The sequence below is a fragment of the Micromesistius poutassou genome (genome assembly GCF_964030765.1).
Source record: "Micromesistius poutassou genome assembly, chromosome: 2".
NCBI lineage: Eukaryota > Metazoa > Chordata > Actinopteri > Gadiformes > Gadidae > Micromesistius > Micromesistius poutassou.
In genome coordinates this window covers 16,215,977-16,234,967 of record NC_140272.1, presented here as the reverse complement: position 1 = coordinate 16,234,967, position 18,991 = coordinate 16,215,977, and positions in this window count along the sequence as shown.

Below are 18,991 nucleotides of genomic sequence, written 5' to 3'. Positions count from 1 at the left end.
CCGCATCCATCCCTTTTAAGCCTCTAGGATACTTAAATAGGCTTATAATACCACGGTGTGTGTGGATGTGGGGAGCTCTGTCTTGCTAGTCTGTCTTGCTAGTTGATGTAGATGGTACGTCCAAAAGTGGGTTAAGCCTCTAGGACACTTATCACCTTGCTGTGTGAAGACATGTGTAGTTTCGTCTGTCCAGCGTTTGATTATGAAGTCAGAGTCCGAGAGAGGGTTAAGCTCTAAACGCGTTCTCTCTAGAGCCATTTGTCTATTCTGGACTACTGTAGAAACATAGCGGTGCAACATGGCGGCCCCCGTGGAAGAGGACCTGCTTCCTGTGTTGATGATATCAAGGGCTCATTCCAAGGTAACGAAAACACAACGAATCAGTTCCACAAGATGCCAATCAGTTCTACACCCTACACCTTTAAATCAACATTGTACGCAAATGAAACAATTTAAAGATTTGGCCTCACATAATATATCACAAACTATCACCAACATGGCTTACTGAGTAGGCTTAATAACTGGAACCAGAAGCCAGACACTGTGTCTATCGTGTATGTGTATATGTATATGTATATGTATATGTATATAGAGATCCTAAATTAAATTATAAAGAAATTTCACTTTATAATATATTACATTTGTAGACCAATAACAATTAAGTTTCATAATTGTTAGTCGATGAACTAAACAAAAAACAGAAAACAATTATATGATTTGATCATGTATCTTATTCCAATATTAATAAATATCAACATGTATTTCTGATTAATAAGCAAAGGATACAATGTTCATAAGTATTAGCTCATCTTCATCTGCACTTTCACCACAAGATGTCCTCCTCTACCAACAGGTGGAGCTCGCTGGACGTCCTCCTCCTCTAACCACTCTCTTCCCTGGGTTCTTAGAAAGTCAATCAGCTCCCCACTCTTGACAGTTTCCTGGCCCTGAAAACTATGATGAAGTTCCCAGACTCACTATATCACACAAAAAGAGCCCAAATATGTGACTACACTAGTAGACGTATGGGAATAGAACAGAATAGAATAGAGAGTAGATTAGTCCATGGCTAAGCCTTATTTCTCAGCTTTTGATGGGGGGCACTCATTTAATTTCAGTTCCCAATAGAGAAGGTTTTTAGTTTGCCAAAGGGTTTCTCAACTATTCAGGAACCCTGTGCGATTCCAGGAATGCAAAAGGTTCAAAAAAGTGTATTGTTAAGGTTTGAAGAAGTGTAAATAAACAGAGAAGATGAGAGTCGCTGAAGTCGACCACAGCATGCGGCCAAGGAAAAGGAAACAGATGATCCGATTTGATCACTGCATCTTCAGTCGGTTTGTGTATTCATTGTTGTCCCTGTTGGGAGAGGCTCAGAGCGTCAGACACGCTAACAAGGCCATAGGGAGGCAGACAGGGGGTGTGGAGGGTGGGAGGTGACCGCAGGAGAACCATGGCTAGGGGAAGGCTGTGTAAAAAGAGATGGGGGGGAGGGCGTATTATTGTTTTGAACCGGAAACTTCTTGCAGTATTTATATATATATATATATATATATATATATATATATATGTGTGTAAATGACTTGCATATGTACTACTGTATTGTGTGGTGTGCTAGAGTTTAGTTATTTTTCTTCAGCATCCACCCCGTTGGCTGAGACAGACGCCATGCCTACAGAGTGTGGGGGAAGTCTAATGGCAGGTGGAAGAGGAACTGCTCTTGAAATTATTTATGCTATTTTCAGCCCTAGTAAGAACTTCAACCAGAACTAGGTGGGTTTGGCCCAGAGAGTGTGTGCAGTCACAGTGTAAATGATGAGTATATGAGTACGAGTATTGATATTGTTAAGTGGGGCTGGGGATAAACAAACAAGAGTTTACCACTAGGATATAAAATATGTGCAACAATTCACCCTTGTTGATTTAAGTACCTGAGTAGCAGGTAGCATTCAACGCTGAAATATTCACATACATAGTGTGTGTTAAATATACATTTGCCCTTATGTTGATAATTGTCCACCACCCCTTCAATACCAACACAAGGGAAAACTGATTTACAAGCTTGATTAATCTGATCTATGCTAATTCTGAACAGAGTTGCATTCATAAGTGAAGCCACAAAGTGTGCAGCTATCCATAGGTGTGCATGGTGTGTGGGAGGGGCTGGGGGAGGAGGTATGGGTTGAGATATGGGAAGAGTTGGGGGTTGGGCCCTCAGCTTCGGCTGCATTCCAGATGTTAGTGGGGAACGGCTAAACACATGGGCTAGGGGTGGCCATGTTGGTATGGTTCCTCCCCCTTATGATTATTTTTGATGAATTGTTAACAATAAAACGCCAGCTTAATTTTGTGACATACTAGTGTGAGTGCTTAAAACCCTGAACACCTTACTGATCTTCATTTGAAGATGTAGAGCCTTTTTGAATTTAAACTCATTAATATGCAGCAAAAGTTCAGGTAATATGCTATCCATATTAGTAGTGCAGCCTACAGCTGCTGCTATGAAAACTCATTTGAGGTAGGTTATGTTATTTTACAGATCAATCAAAACACATCAAATGTGTGCTGGGGGCAGCATCTTTATAAAGTCACACACGCACGCACACACGCACGCACACACACTCTAACTCACAAACACACACACACACACACACACACACACACACACACACACACACACACACACATACACGCACGCACACACACACACACGCACACGCACACACACACACACACACACCATACATATCTGACAGCACCCTTCTGAAGGAGAGAATCTTGTGGAGAAAGTATACATCGCCCTTGGCTCTGACAAAGTCTACAGCATGTTATTATGCATTTAAATGGTTAAGATGTCAAAGAAGTGGCATTCTTTCATGACACGTTTGAACATGGCGAGAAGATATCAAGTCAAAGCGGGCATGATCCATGCCTAGACAACACAACCACACATCACCAGTAGACAGACAAATCAATAAACAATATAAACATTATTTGCACTGCATATATAGGGATTCATCTTGGTGACACTAAAGAATGACAGTCCCTGAGCAAGAAACTTAACCCTAACTGCTCCTGACGAGCTGGCTCTCGCCTTGCATGGTTGACTTTGCCATTGGTGTGTATTAATCGTTCTAAGTCGCTTTGGATAAAAGCGTCTGCTAAGTGCCCTAAATGTAAACGTAAGACTGACAGACATTTTGACAAGCGAGTGCAGTATTAGCAAAGTCATGGCCTGCAGCCAAATAGTGCCCAGCTCCCTATCTGGATGAGAATTAATCTGCATTTACTACAACCGCGGCCCACATTACTGTCATCTGTAAGCCAGGGGATATATTTTCGCTCATATCAAATGATCCAATATAAGAGATTTAAGGTAAATAACACGGTTGTATTTCAAAAGAAACAGCACAGATACATACATACAATACATTATAGAAATGTACCTTATCAGTATCTATCTTTAAGGACTTTTGATGTACCTTACAGTATCTTTATTGGACTGAGATTGCACCAGAGCACAAGTTAAATCAAGTCAAGACACGTGACACTGATATAACTGTTAATCTACGTTACATTCTCCAGGGTCCTGACATACTGTGGAATATGCCAGGGCAGCAATACAACACCCACTTCCCCACCGTCAGAAAACATTAAAGAAGCGGTCCATTCCAGTGTGCAGCAAGGCAATAGAGATTACAATAGCCAACTCCAACACATTCAAACCATAATTGTGACAATATGGCAAAATATGTCGATATAATATCTAAGCTGAAACCAAGAGTCGGCAATTGACCTACTACCACAACGACTGCAAGTACTGCTACTACTAGTACTAGGCCTTGTTCTACTTCTTCTTCTTCTTCCTTGTTCTACTTCTATACTACTATACTCTATACTACTTCTACTACTACTACTACTACTACTACTACTAGGCCTAGTTCTACTTGTACTACTTGTACTACTACTACTACTACTACTAGGTTTACTTTAACTACTACTACTACTACTACTACTACTACTACTAGGCTTACTTCAACTACTACTACTACTACTACTACTACTACATTTAAGAGAGAATAAAGCTAAATAGCAAGGATACTGTGAATGACAAGGTAAAAAGCTGTGGGGTTTTGAAAGAAGGGGTAGTCCCATACATCCGAGAGAATTGAGGTCCCGACAGGCAGCAGGACAGCCCTACTCATTGGCCTACCTATTAATTATACTCTAATGAGTTAACCCCTCAGGTGAAGGAGGATTAGTTAAGAGTGCAAAGAAATGTGGTAAATGCCCCCCCCCCCCCCCCCGGCTTTGGCCTGACAGTAAAAAAGAAGTGGACAATTATTGTGTTATTATTACCTTGTGGAAGGCTGCACTAGTGAGTCATCCACAGAGGAGGTTCTTTTTAAGAAGTAGTGATTGGAGAACTTGGACTTACAAAAAACATTGATCCGTTTTTTTCTCTTCCCCCAGTAATTCTTACAAATGTTTAAATTGTTGTTTTTGTGGCTATTGTTACTGCCCTCTAATACAGCATATATGACTGCACTGGTGTGTCCATCCTCATATCATCTGGGTGTGTACCTTTCAAACACATTCATTTCAAATACTAATTGGGGACAAAATAATTGCACCAAAGCATTCTTAAAACCAGAAAGGAAACACTGTTTTTTAACTTATGTCACTGTACCAATGTCCAAAATAAGGAAAAAGTTTTGTAAACCCTGCAATTTTCCAGAACAGTTGAAAATAGTTCTGCAACCTGCAGTCCAAAAGTGGTCCCCTGCTATTTAAGCAAGGAGTGTTGTTATACTGAATATCAGCAGGGCTGTGATTCGGTCATAGTTACAATGCCGCAGGCCCAGTACAAAATATAAGCCAGGCCTCGTGATACACAGTAGGACAACACAACCTCAATTATCATATTGTGTCTACAAGTGCCATTTATTTAAGTTAGTGGTAGGCAAAAACTGATTAAGATTTGTTGATTAAATATTTTTGGCTCGACCAAACCAAACTGGAATGTAAATGAGTGTTGCTAACCACAAATAAATATTTGCCTATCTTGCTGTTGTGTAGGTCTACACGTTACAGCAAGTCAGCTACTCCGTATCATGTACATACATCGGTATGTTCCCATTTATTGTGCAATCAGTGAAATAAGAGTATGTTGACAGTCGCTTTGTTGGCATTAGAGATTTTGATGAGTTAACAGATTCTGAATATTAATTTAATTAACGTTATTAGAAACACTTGTAAAGGAGAGCTTGCATGATTAGTCAAAAAGGCCCAGTGCACTCTATAAAAGCATGGTTGGAACTAACTGTTGTATAATTGTTATTGTTCTTGGTTTAAGGTTGATGTATTACGTTTCATTTTATTAACGAGGTGGTTAAGCAGTCAAAGCCCTCAGCGAAAGAATGAAGATTGTTCACAGACTGCCTGCGGGCTCCGTACTGGAAGCAGGTCAGCTGTCAGGCCGGCCCGAAGGCAGGGGGTCAAGATTAAATAACAGGTGGTCTCATTTACACATATTCCTTCCTTTTTTTGTCCTACTGTTGTAACCGCTGTAATGACCATTTTGGCTCAGCGATGGGCAAACTACTCTGGGTTAAGCTGATGCTTTCTGGCAGATATTTGGAAGCCGAGAAACATAGTTTGCTTGTGATGCATGAAAGACAACTTAAGAGTTCAAAAAGCATTTTGTGGTTTTCTTTGTTGAAAGGAATGTGTTTATGATAATGATGAGTGTGTGTGTGTGTGTGTGTGTGTGTGTGTGTGTGTGTGTGTGTGTGTGTGTGTGTGTGTGTGTGTGTGTGTTTGTGTGTATGTATGTGTGTTATAAACAAGACAGTATGTGGGAACTATAGAAGGAAGATTAAGAAAAAAATGGAGGCAGGTAAATTGACCTGAATAAACTAATAACACTTTTTGCGTCTTGATACAGGATGAACAGTGGTGAATAGTGGTCTCCATGAATCATTTTCAAAATAAACAGGTTTGCTAGCAAATAACAATACAATTTATGGTGTGGTCTTTCTGGGGCACTTGGGATTTATATTAAATAGAGTAAGGCACCGGTTTGGCCAGAACTAATCTGATACATTTCTTGGCAGACTTAAAATGGTTTACTTAGAGAATCAGCTGATCAGTCTGATCGCTTGCTGTGGTGTGAGAGGAAGAGAGAGGTGGGAAAGTCAGTGAGATGGAAAAAAAAGGGGGAAGAAAAGACTGTGTGAGTGGGACACACATGGTCCTGCTTCAATATGAAGAGCAAACTGTTCCATTCTCTGCTTTCGTCCCCATTTCTCATCTTCCTGACTGCCAGAGCTTTTCCTTATGAGAGAGGCGTAAAGGTATGCCAGAGGAAATAGTTCTAGCAGCTCACGGTCATGTGCCCAAACCCACGTAGAGCTGCAGTGCTTAGACTCTGTCGTTAATAACTAAAACGTAAAAACCCTTGTGCAAGGGAGGCAGCTAGGTTGTAAAAAATAAATGGGCTGTGAAGAGTGCTCCTGGGTATATCTAGGTGACATACATATGAACATAATATAACACATAAATACACATATATAGATCCCCTTACGTTCTGCATTTTGTGCCAGACTCTATACCATGTTCAGAGAATAGTGTTCCTCCTGCGCACTTTGATTTTCAGTTTTAGGTTACTACGTAGAAGACACAAACTGCCACCAAAGTCTTAAGCCTCAGGTGCAACATTCCTAAATCGAGCAGTTCCAGTCCACCCCGTTAGGTGGCGCACTACTCCTGACGGTTGCACTGTGACTGCACCTAGGGTTCCTAATAAGTTGCCCTGTGGTGCTGCACCGGTGTCTGCCTGTCTATGAGGCCATTGTATCAGTGAGGTAAAGATAGCATCTCCCAGTAGCCATCACCTCCACAGAGCCCTCAGTGTTCCGGCCCATCCGCCCATGAATGGGAGCTCAGCGGCTGGCTTGGGAGCAGCCTTCCCTCTGCTGCTCCCCCTTGTTCCCTCCACTCACTTTCTCCCCAGTCTCCACACAGCAGCGAGTGCTCCGTTGCTCTGCTTCTCTCTCTCTCTCTTTCGGGTCAAACCAGCCCTTTTTAGGTTGGTCAACGCTGGACTCACTCTCGCCCGATTACACCAGTCCGACTGAAAATCCTGATGAAATCCCCATAGCTTAGTCCGAATGTCCTAGCTTTGGTTGGACATGGAGCATGGTGTTGGGGAGCAAACATCAAAGCTGAAGTGCCTTGTTAGCATGCTCTTCATGCCAATGCAGGCTCGTCTTTTTACACATGGTCAGATTATCTTCACGGCAGCTCAGAGGGACGGGAGCTTCGTGTCTGGCCAACTGTTATAAACATTGAATCAGGTATTTGGCCTGGTGGGCGGACGAGGTGCTTATCGAGAATACGTTGCCATGGTAACCCATTCCTTCTGACATTCTGTCAGGGTGTAGGTCAGATCAGGTGCGCATGGAAGCCGTCATCACGTCTACAAGATGGACTGGCGGTGAGGCGTAATGGAGGTGAGCCGATGACAGAAAAGAGTAATTTGGGCTGTCACAATGTGACACAAATCAAGGCCGAACATGACAGCAAGCTTCCATGAAAGGTAGCACTATCTAGCGCTGTCTTCGTCATCTGCAGCTAAATGATCTACAAGTAGCGCCACCTATTGCTTTCCTCGAACTCTGTAGCTAAATTATTCATCCAGAAATAAGGGAAAATGCTTGCAATGCTATGTATAATGTTCACAATGCTATCAACAGTTACAGGCCTTGTTGCCCCAGGGCTCGACTGTCCATGCTGTGTTGTGTCGCCGTCAGTGTCATGTAAACGCACCGTCAAGGGTGCTCCACCGGGGGCATCACAAACCCTTTCTTAGCACATTGAGAACAATCAATGTACAAATGAAAGTGGTGGAGGTGGTGAGTTGACGCTCGCGCTTGACATCAGAAATTGAAGCTTGTGATGTTTTTGTTTGGCCGAATGAAAAGGCTTGAAACCTTTTGTCTCACTAACATTTCCCAAATAATTTCCCAAATTCTAAATAAGAAGATTAAAGCACAATTTAAGTGATTATTTCTGATTAAACCGTTTCAAGGCTCCACTGGAGCTCAATGCCATGGCTCACCCTCTGTCAGCACATGAACGCACAGCTATGCTCTGTCATTCCTCAGGTAACTCCAGCGGGACGGCCCCGTCTCACTCCCCTCCCCTTCAGCCCTGCACCTCCCACCACCCCACTTAAACAGCCAAATTACCACATTCCTTTATGCCTGGAGCCCATCGTTAGAGGTACACCTTGGAATGAGGGAAGGCAATACACGGGAGAAAAGGAAAGTGGATTAAGGCAGACCGTACATTTGATTGGACACATTAATCAGATGTCTTTGACTTTTTATTTTATTTGAAGCACTGCTGTATTACTATTAAGACAGCATGCATTTTAGATAAATATTATCTATCTATAAATAAACAGTCTATGGGACACCATGGGACGGTGAAAGTAAGAGGGAAACATCCTCTCTTCTGAAAACAGGATGTCCTCCTCACTCCAAGCTAACACGCTCAGAAGGCCCAGCCACCAATCTAAATAAATAGCACCGCTTCCCATATAAGATATGTGCCAATAGAATGCCCAAAGGCCACCCAAAGACGATTTCCCTCCCTTTGATCGTATCAATTCAACTCTATTTATCCATTTTTCTGAGGGAGTCTGTCCAAGCAAAACAAGGTTTCTGCAAAGTCTTCCAGGGGATGAAAAGGGATCAAAAGTTTTGAATGAAGAAAAATAATTACTTTTAAGTCTCAGCATTAGGCGACACTTCTGTTTCAGTGTATTAAACAGATGAACACACTACAGAGCTTAACATCTTGTATTAAGAGGAACATTAGTGGCAAACAGTAAGGAAACAAAATCATAAAGATAATATTAAAAGTGCAGCGCTTTGTTTATTGTTTGTCATCAAATGCAGCATTTTATAAAAGTTCCAGTATTGCTTAATCAAAATTTGAAATAAAATCTAAAGCCTAAACAGCCGTGAAATGAGCAGTAGAATGAATTACTGTAGACCAGCTGCGCTCTAAACCATTTCCTCTAGGGGGGCCTGCCAGGGTCAGTGGTTCTATTTGAGGGCCCATAAGACCATGTTAAGAACCATTCTACAGTCAGTCAGTGGTTCTATTCGAGGGGCCATTTGACCATGTTAAGAACCAGTCAGTCAGTGGTTCTTTGGCTGGTGCTTTTTATAACCAGGGTCATTCTTGTCATAATCGAGATGTAGGGCAATGTTTAGCCATCTGATTTTACAGGTAAGTATAATGAGGGTTAATAAGGATACACCCTAAAGCAAATGATTGTTTACTTAATAAGTAAACAAAGCTATTTCTTCAGGGGGCCCTGGCCCGCATTCAGAACTGCCAGTGCTGAGCCAGTGCTCCAGTGTGAATGGAAAGATCTATGGGAAATCTGTGTGAAATGTGACCAAGTACCATTAGACATGGGCTTAGAAATGAGATAATTCAGTTTCTCAGTCAACCTCACCCACATCTAGCAAGCACCATAATGGGGTTCCTAGGAAGGCCCGTAGATCTATATCAGGTACCCCCTGGCCTTCAGGGGCCATGTGTGCTAGGAGTCCATAGAGACATAATAGTGGGCCTTTCATTTCCTCCCTGCCCCGCACTCTCCAGATGCCTGGTTCCTTGTGGCCCGCGTGGATATTTGAGCATGGCCAGCAGATCCTACTCCAGGGTGGTTGGGGGACCTCTCCCTCTCTGTTGCTTTTGCAGGTTTCCCCTTGCTCTGTTTTCTGTGTAAGGGAGAGGAGGGCGTGGGGGGGGGGAAGCTTTTCCATGCCTAGGGAAGAGTGGTGAATGGTAGCTTTGTTGGTGGCGCTATACCTTAATGTTGATTTCGTCTGGCTTTTGAGCTTTACCCCTTTGAGCATTTCCTGAAGTGCACCACCAGGAATGTCCGTACCACCGCCTCTCCTATGTTTAAGGTCTATTCTAATCTCTTGTCATTCCATCTTTGCATGAATGTCTCCCCTTCAACAAGTTTGTTGAAGGGGTTTTGTCCCAAAACCAGGAAGTGAGACTGGAAGGTTCAATATTTGGGCCGCTTTGATCCATAATGGCCTCCATTTGTGAGTAGGGATGTACTAGGAGGATGCAGGAGATGAGACCAAACAATAATGGACGCCTCCAGGCATGGCCAGACCCATTAGATGTAGGGATGGAAAACAGGGGGCGGGGGGTTCATCTGCGTTTTCATTTCTCATGTCTTTTGATGTTTCAGCACATTTCTCCTTGTAAAATATTGGTCAATTATAGTTCAAAGAGCTGCATTTAATTGGTGGTGCCAATCTCTACTGGAATTTGAAACAAAGATTTAGATTTTTCTCCTGTCTAAAAGTCGTACAATTATTAAATGACGTATTAATTTGATACAAAGATCTAGAAGGATAACGATAATCCTGAAAATGCTAATTAAATAACAGCCATGATGGTGCGCTAGTGAAGAGTCCTCCACTGTTTGTGGTGTGGAGGGGGTGGAGGGGGGTGTGGTGGAGGTCGCTGGATATTGCTTTGAGAAACACGACCAAATGCACGGAAAAGGTTAAAGGGAAACAAACAAAGGAAAGGTCAGTTTGTTTGGGATTCTTGAGAAGAGATAGCAGTTCACAAAGACGTTCTAATAGGAACTGGTTGACTACGACTACAGCCAGGCTGGGATATTTGCTTTTGTTAAAGACACTTGATGTGTGTGCGGGAGGGTTGTCTGTTTATTGTCTTTTATGTTGCAAAGGCCCTCCAAGGGAGGCACAGAGAAATGTATATTAGGGTTAGGTTTACTTTGAGTACACTGGATTTTCTTTCGAGCCACTGTTTTGGTTTTCCCAGAGCAAGACCTTTGCTGAAACAGCAAATGATAGCAAAACAAAGCTAAAAAGAGGCACTAAATGCTTTTGTTTTGCTAACATTATTCCACATTTTAATATTCAGTGGGTGACCTCCAGATTCCAAGAGGTTCACATATAATGTATCGTTGAAAGTTTTATGATAATGGAAATGACAAGGCATGTCAAATGATAAGGTCTAACACACACACACAGACAAACAGACACACAGACAAACACATACAGTTTAAGGCCTGCTTTCAATGAAGGCCAGGCGTGTATACAAACAAAAACTATGAATGTCTCCCAGTATGCTGCTAAAGAATTTTTGATTTTGCGTACATGTGGATGTGTGGTGGTTTCTTAGTGAATAACCAGTTTAATTAAATATTGAATTTGGCCAGGATGAACCATCCAGGCAAGATATCCAAGAAGAGTGCCTCAACCTAAATCCGCTTTTACTCTATAACTGGACTAAGTTTAGCAACATTCAATATAATTTTGCAGAAGCAGAACTGACCTTAGTCTCCTACTCAGATGAGATGAGTGACAGATTATATTTTGGTGTGTTAATTATAGTGTATACCAGATACATATACAACTCCCCTTCCACTGCACCAGTGCTGGTACAATGTACACAATGAAGTCATTGATGAAATGACAGAGACTGCCTCTTCAAGGCTTATTTCAGTCATCCAGTATGTGGAAAGAGCAGTGGTTTTTTTTCAGTTCCCTCAACTCTTTGCCTGCAGATTTTTAAAAGATGTTGCTAACTTTCAAAATATTCAAAGTTAACTCAAACAATGATTATGAACATGGTGTTGTGTTCTGAGTATAGTAAGACTGCTTTGTCCCATAGTTTGACACTAAACTAAGCAATAAGAGACTAGATGGTTGCAACAACGCAATACTAAATGTTGAGACATTATGAATACTGTTTACTCTAACTCTATGAATAAGTCAAAGGAAAAGCATGGTTTAGAAATCAAATGTAATTGAACCTTGGAAAGAGAAAAATGGCAAACAATGGGGATAGTAATGTGCTTATTATACATGTGATGAACACCTTTAGAACTCTGAATGCATTGAGTTCTAAAGGTGAAGATCACATCTGAAGAGCCAAGCGGTAAGTACTGAAAAGCTTGCAGTCTTCATGATGAATAAATTAAGAAAGGCTGGGTAGCAATGGATTGCCTGTCAAAGGAATGGTCTTAGAAAAGAAGGATTTGCCAATAACTTTGTTTACTACGATAAGCTACTACCATAGCAATATCATACAGGGTTAAACTGCATGAGAGGCTGGGGCTGGACTGCATGCTACTGTGTTGGAAGAGGGGGGAGGGAGTGCAGAGGGGGAGAGAGATGACTGCATCAGCTGGCTGCCAAGCCAGCTGATCTAACTCAAACCACTCTCAAGAAGACTCTCCAGGCGGGCCGCCAGGCTCTGGCCTTGCAGAGTGGGCTGCACTCAACACACAGGAGGAGATCACTCAGAGACAAAGTGATTGATACGCTGTGATCCACTGACATTTATATTCTATCTATCTGTATACACATAAATCTGTACTGCCTCCACCGGATCCAAAATAAACCACTTAACAGCCAGATCATTAGAAAACGTGACAAGGTAGTTAGTTCAGAGAAAAAACACGTTTTGAGTAGTTATATTAACTTTAAGAGAGTGCTGTGGTTGAATGGGGTATTGTCAAACTGGGACGTTGCCCCAGAGATCTCTTTAGTTATCGCTACACTGCACAGACACGCTCGGAGAACCAAGGTTATCCTGTTTGCTTTGAGGGCCATTTAGAGTTATTTCCCTTGGTGCTGGCAAAGCATAAACCAGGGGGCTTCTCTCAACACACTTAGGAGGGATTTATGTTCAAAGGAGTTTTGGGGGACCCCTTGAAAAGTACCAGAAAACCATCGTAATCGTACATAAATGGGGCTGTTTTACCTGCTTTCTTCGAACATTCCTGTTAATACCTTAAAGTGGGGGAAATCTGGCATGGCACATTTGCTTCTTTTCACTGTAAATAACTCCCAGTAGCGGAATTCAGAGAGGTCTCTCAAATAGGCAATTCAGGGGTTTCTGAGTACGTCAGGCTCTGGGATGAATCAGAAGTCTGTCTCAGTGAGTATTTACACTAACCTGTCCCAGGTGATTTGAAAAGCACCCACTGTCTGCAGATGGAGAATGCTCCATAGTATCTACAGAGTCAGGATGTAGTACCGCCTAGACTACCACCCTCGCTATGCCTACAGAGGCTAGTATTCAAAACGATGCCACAGGCAGCTCTTACATTTGGACCGTTGAGGAAAGCGTCACATATATTTCCTGTCTAATTATTTTGAATGGTCAATGTCAATCTCTAACATTATTTATTAATATATGGCAGTGACGTGACATGGATATTGACATATAACCAAATAAGCTACAGAAGTGCATTGTGGGCTTCTATACATTCATCACACATATTACCAATTCAGCCTAAATCAATACATAAGCCCAAACGTGCATGATTATTTAATTAAATTCAAAAATAAATGATTATATTGGTGTGATCCCTGTTCAACAGTCCCCCAGCAAAAACTCCCCCAGTGGACCCGACACAAGACAGTCGTGGCCCAGACAGTGAAGCTTTGGAGTCCATCTGAGAACCACACACTAATTGGTGTGTAACAATACCCTGCCAGCCTGGAAGCCAATCAGAGACGTTGTGATGCTTTTCACTCAGAGCCGACTACAAACTAATTGACTTTTTTTCTCGTCGTCAAAGAGCTGCTGACTCTACACTCTCAGATGTGCTCCCACACCCGTAAATGCAGCCATCGTAGACATTGGTTGGTTGTGCTCATAAATCTTTATTTATAATATGGTTGGCATTCCCAGAAATCACCACACACCACACCTTGAAACGTTTGATGAATGTATGAAGGTGTGAATAAAATGTCATGACAAATGTTCTTATCTGTAAGACAAAAAAAAATGTAGATACTATTGTGATTAATGAGAAAATTCATGAAACATATCAAAATAAATGAATAAAACAAACTGAATTTATACCAACAGTTACAACAATCATTGCTTGTGTGCATTCGTAAAAAAACATTTTGTGTGAAAAGATTAAGAAAAGAGTTACATGTTCACAATAAACTTAAAGTTGGATAGAGTTTCTTAGTAGTGGATAAGCATGACCATAGCCTGGATTTAATGTTCATCATATGTAACTCTAACCAAACCTTCACAACCCTGCCTTCCCTCAGGTCCCAAAGCCTGCATCCCCTCAAGACAATGACACCATTTACATTCATTTCCCCATTTTTTATCTCCATTTACTTTCTGCTCCTGGTCTAGCCTGTACCCAAGTGTTTTGCGTTAACAAGTTGGTTATTCATTGAGGCAGCCAAGATATTTATCAAAATTTATTTAGTTAACAACCACCCGCATTGTAAATCAATAAAGCTGTCTAAATATTCACTGTACCCCTCACTATAATATAAAAGATGGTGTCTCTGAACACTGTCTCTGATCTGGCAAACTGTAAATTCTGACTTATCAATTATTCCAGCTCTTGCAGCTAATAGTCAATCTGGCATGCAGCCACAGTGTAAGATTTATCTTTATATTTTCAAAGATATCCAATTTTCCATTTTTTAGTTAATTATCAGTTGTGTGTTTCCTATGAATCACAGTCTGTGCTTTATATAATAATTATATAACTTATTTTTATACTTTGTTTATACTGTTGAATATTTTCTGTTGATGCTCCCTGTGGTGTGTGCGTGTGTGTGTGTGTGTGTGTGTGTGTGTTAGTTACTGTAACAGGCTCGCTCTGACGCACTGCTGGTCAACAGAGCAGCCATTGAGCACCACTGCTCAAGTTATTTACTGGACTAGTGCCACCGGGCGAGTTAAGCACGCCAGGCAGGGCTGATCCATCTCACCCCTCAACCCCAATCAGAGGGCCCATACCGGGGGTCACCCTGAAGGACTTAAGGCCTGGACCCGGAGGCAGCTCCAGGCAGGGGCGGAGGGAGAGGAGCAGACGGGTCGGGATATCGCTGGGTTCAACGGACGCATCCCACAGAGGTACTCTGTGAGGTCAAGCCTTGTGACTGGGACTGCACCGTTCAGGGAGGTAAAGGCGTCTTTGGTGGACGAAAAGATCTCCTGGTTGGTTCTGGTTAGGAAGAAAAACCCAGAAACATAATAATAATAATCCCCCTTAACCTGGGAGGACAGAGTTGCTGTCACATCACTGAGGTGATGAGAGAGGAGGGGGGTCGCTGGACGGTAACTGTGCAGACACGGCTCTCTCAGGGTTAATGCGATTCACCGAGTTGGGTAATGTTTAACCGGTCAGAGGAGAAGAAAAACACAAAACAACTGTTGATACTAACTGAGAAGGGACTGCAGAAACAGCAGATCGTTTAAGACTTAAATCCGCTTTTGTGCGAGTGTTGGGCGAGCACATTATTCCAGAATAAGCCCATTCAAACAAATGATAATACCAGTAGAGCCATTCTAGCCAGGTGGGCTGTGTTCGGTCGCGAGGTTTTTATTTTCTTTAATGGTGCACAATAATCAGCTTAGAGGACTGCTGTTCCTTTTGCTGACTGAGGCTGTGTCGAGAAAAAAGCTCTGTCGAATGTCTTCCACAAGGGGGCTTCTTCGTTTCAGTGTGTGCAGTGCATTCAAGACATACTTTCTCTTCCTGTGGACTCAGATTAATCAAATGTATAGTGTACATAAGTCTTTCTCAACCTGGCACCCCCACTCTTCACAGACTCTTCTCAATATCACCCCTCACTAGCATGACAACAAACATATACATCCGTATATACAGTAACGGCCCATCTATCACCCTTCCATGCGGAGCGTGCTCTCACCCACTCACTTTCCTGGGGCAGAAGAGCGATCGCAAACCAAAAAAAAAAAGTGAAGAAACAAATACATTAAAGGTGTTATCTTCATTCAGTGATTTCTCTTATCGTAAAAACCCTACCAAACTCATCAGGTATCCCCTGTGCAGAACAACACGGTGCTTTTGTCTCCCCAGGAAACGAGCTCTCCATGCAGGCCCAGTGACCTGCTCCGCAGCCCCCTCTCTGAACCCAGAGCCGTCGCAGCCTTGGGACAGACTGCCTCTCTCTCAGCAGCTGGGGCTGCACTACACCGGAGCCCCCGTCTGGCTCATCCTCCACTGTGTGTGGGGGACGGCTCCCGGTTCATACCGGCACAGACCTGCACTGCGGTTTGTCTTTTTTTTTTTTTTTTTTTTTTAAATGTTGCAATCAAATCCAAATTCAGCAAGAAAACGAGGAGCTTGAACACTTTGCCAAACCTTTTTTCTTCACATAAGCAGTTTTTTATTTGTTTATTAAAAGTAGTTTTTGTCTCGTCTCCGTCGTCTGCTACTTTAAAGGCGCCAGCAAGAACTGAAATCCTCAAGCAAATTGATTTGATCGTAATTGCATGTGTTTGACTTTGTTAAAACAACCGCATTATGTTTGATCAATTAATGAAATAATTATGTTTGTCTGCTTGTAGGCCATTTATACAAATGAAAAAAAGATGGCTGCTCAGGAAAGCATGGTAGCCATGTGGGAGTGCTTCATGCTAAATCTAAACATTGTCAACTGTCATGTTGGCAATTAATCAACATAACCTCCTCTGCTTCCGATATCTGTTTTAAAGTATTCATGCCAGATTGATTTAAAACTGAAGACAAGGCTTTGTGTATGAGTATGGATATTTGTAAGTGTATTAGTAAGTATAAGTAAAGAATTTGTGTATTAAGTAAGGAGTAAGTATTAGTTTGTCTTTAGAACTAACAACACTTGGTCTACTTTTTGGAATATTGTCACCAAATTCCTCAAGCTTTGTTCAACCTCAGGCTATTTGACCTTGACTGCTGTAGGCTGACACAAAATCACTTAATTTTTGTGTCCTAACCAACCAGCCAGTAAGTTATGTCTCTGGCAATTCAATTAAATACATGGACTTGGTTAGGCTACCTTTGTGTACACATTTCTTTGACGTGTTGTACCAAACCTATATCCACACATGCTATATTGGGCTATTTGCTCAACACACAGTCTTGACCTGAAACCTCCAGCTCCACCTACTGAGTTACCATGAGAGGGTACTGTTGACCAGGGCTCCCTTTATCCCCTTGGAGCCTGCTCTCTGTGAACCCAGTGACACGTCGGACAACCACTACCTCAAGAAGCTATACATGACGCACTCTGTGCTCGCTCCATCAACCAATCACGTCCCCCCTCAGTATTCTTAACATGGAGAAATGAATGTGAACCCGCCCCCTCTTACATTGCCTTTTGCATATCTGTCCAATCAAGAAACAGCATATGCACATGCACACACACACACACACACACACACACACACACACTTTACTGTCTTCCTTTAACTACTCGCTTCCAGCCTGTCCTCTGCCATGTGCCTGCATCTCCGTACCTTCTCCCTGTGAATCCAGGACTCATTACAGGCCTCATTCTTGGGTGACATTGACATCATGACCTCCATTGCCATCCCCTTGGTAGTATCACTGTGGACTTCACGTCTACACTTTCCCCCCCCACCTTAGTGTCTACTCCTTTGTTTTCCAAACTGTGGCGACAATCGACCCGTCGTTATGACGAGCCACCCGCCTCAATATCACCTAAAACCGAGCCTACCAAATCTCCATGTAAAAAATGTCATGTTCAAGGAGCCTGTACGCGAATAGCCAATATCCCTCCAACCAGCTCCACCGCCACCACCACCTCCCCTCTAATACAGCTCGTGCCACCGTGGCTGCCGTTTTCTGCCTTCCAAACGTTCAAATGACACTGTCTCCGCCTCAGACCCCCAATATTTCCTCCTACCTACACCCCCTACCCTTTGACACATGGAACCTGGGCCCTTCCTTCCTCCATCTCCCTCTCACTTTCTCTCGCTCACCTTCCGCTCCCCCCCCCCCACCCCCCCGCGCCAAACCGCGTGGTGCCCCCTCCCCCCCCCCCCCCTTCATCTGCCCACCTCCTCCAGCTCCCTCATCACCTCCGCCTCCTCCACCCCGCTGGCCTGCCATCTCCCAGCATTCCACAGGTCCGTCACACAGAGCCTCTTTTGTGCCGGGTCGGGTTTAGGAGAGCGAGAGTGAGCGAGAGTGAGCGAGAGAGAGCGAGCACAGGCCAACCTCTCACTGTGCGCTCCCACTGGGATCACCTTAGGATGCCACAAAACTGAAGCGCTTTTTTTCTATACACACACTGACCCCCTTTTTTCACTGTTAGCCCCCCTCCCTGTCCAGTTCCATCACTTATCCGTCTCCCCCCCCCCCCCACACCCCTGGGCCCACCGCCCCATACCCCCTCTCCTCCGTCTCTCACTCTATACCCCTCTTCTCTCTTTACCTCCGCTCCCTACCGGCGTTGGAAATAGGCCACAGTCAACAGGTCCCCCCCCCCCCCCCCCCATCTTTTTTTTTTTTTAAAGCCCGTGTTTATTGTGACCAAACAGTCCGTGTTCAGAAAGGCGGCCATTGATGAGGCTCTGCGGTTTCGGGGGGGGGGGGGGGGGGGGGGGGCAGAGAGGAGGTGCCGAGGAGGGAGGAGGAGGCACGGGGGGGGAGAGCTATAAATGCTGTGATCTTCTAAAATACCCAAGGTTCCTGAATGCATACCAACCCCCAGCACAGCAGCACACTGAGCTGAATCACCAAACACACACACACGCTCAGACACACACACGCACAGACACACACACACACACACACACACACAGACGCACGCACACATTCAGCCAATGTGACACCCAAATGTGTGACCTAAATATAGTCACTGTTGTTTTCATTTTTGGAATTACAGTATTTCAGATTTAGTCATTGAGACACATGAACGTATATAACGCATATGAAATGTATATGATACAAATACAGTACACTAAAAATGTATACAAAGGAGAGAAGAATTGTATAAGAGGCTATCTGATAATGCTCTACAATAACTCATTAGTCGCTGCTGTGTTGTGTATCTGATTTACGTAGTAGGCCAATTACCAGTCATTAATTAATACACACTAGGACAATTGTTATTTT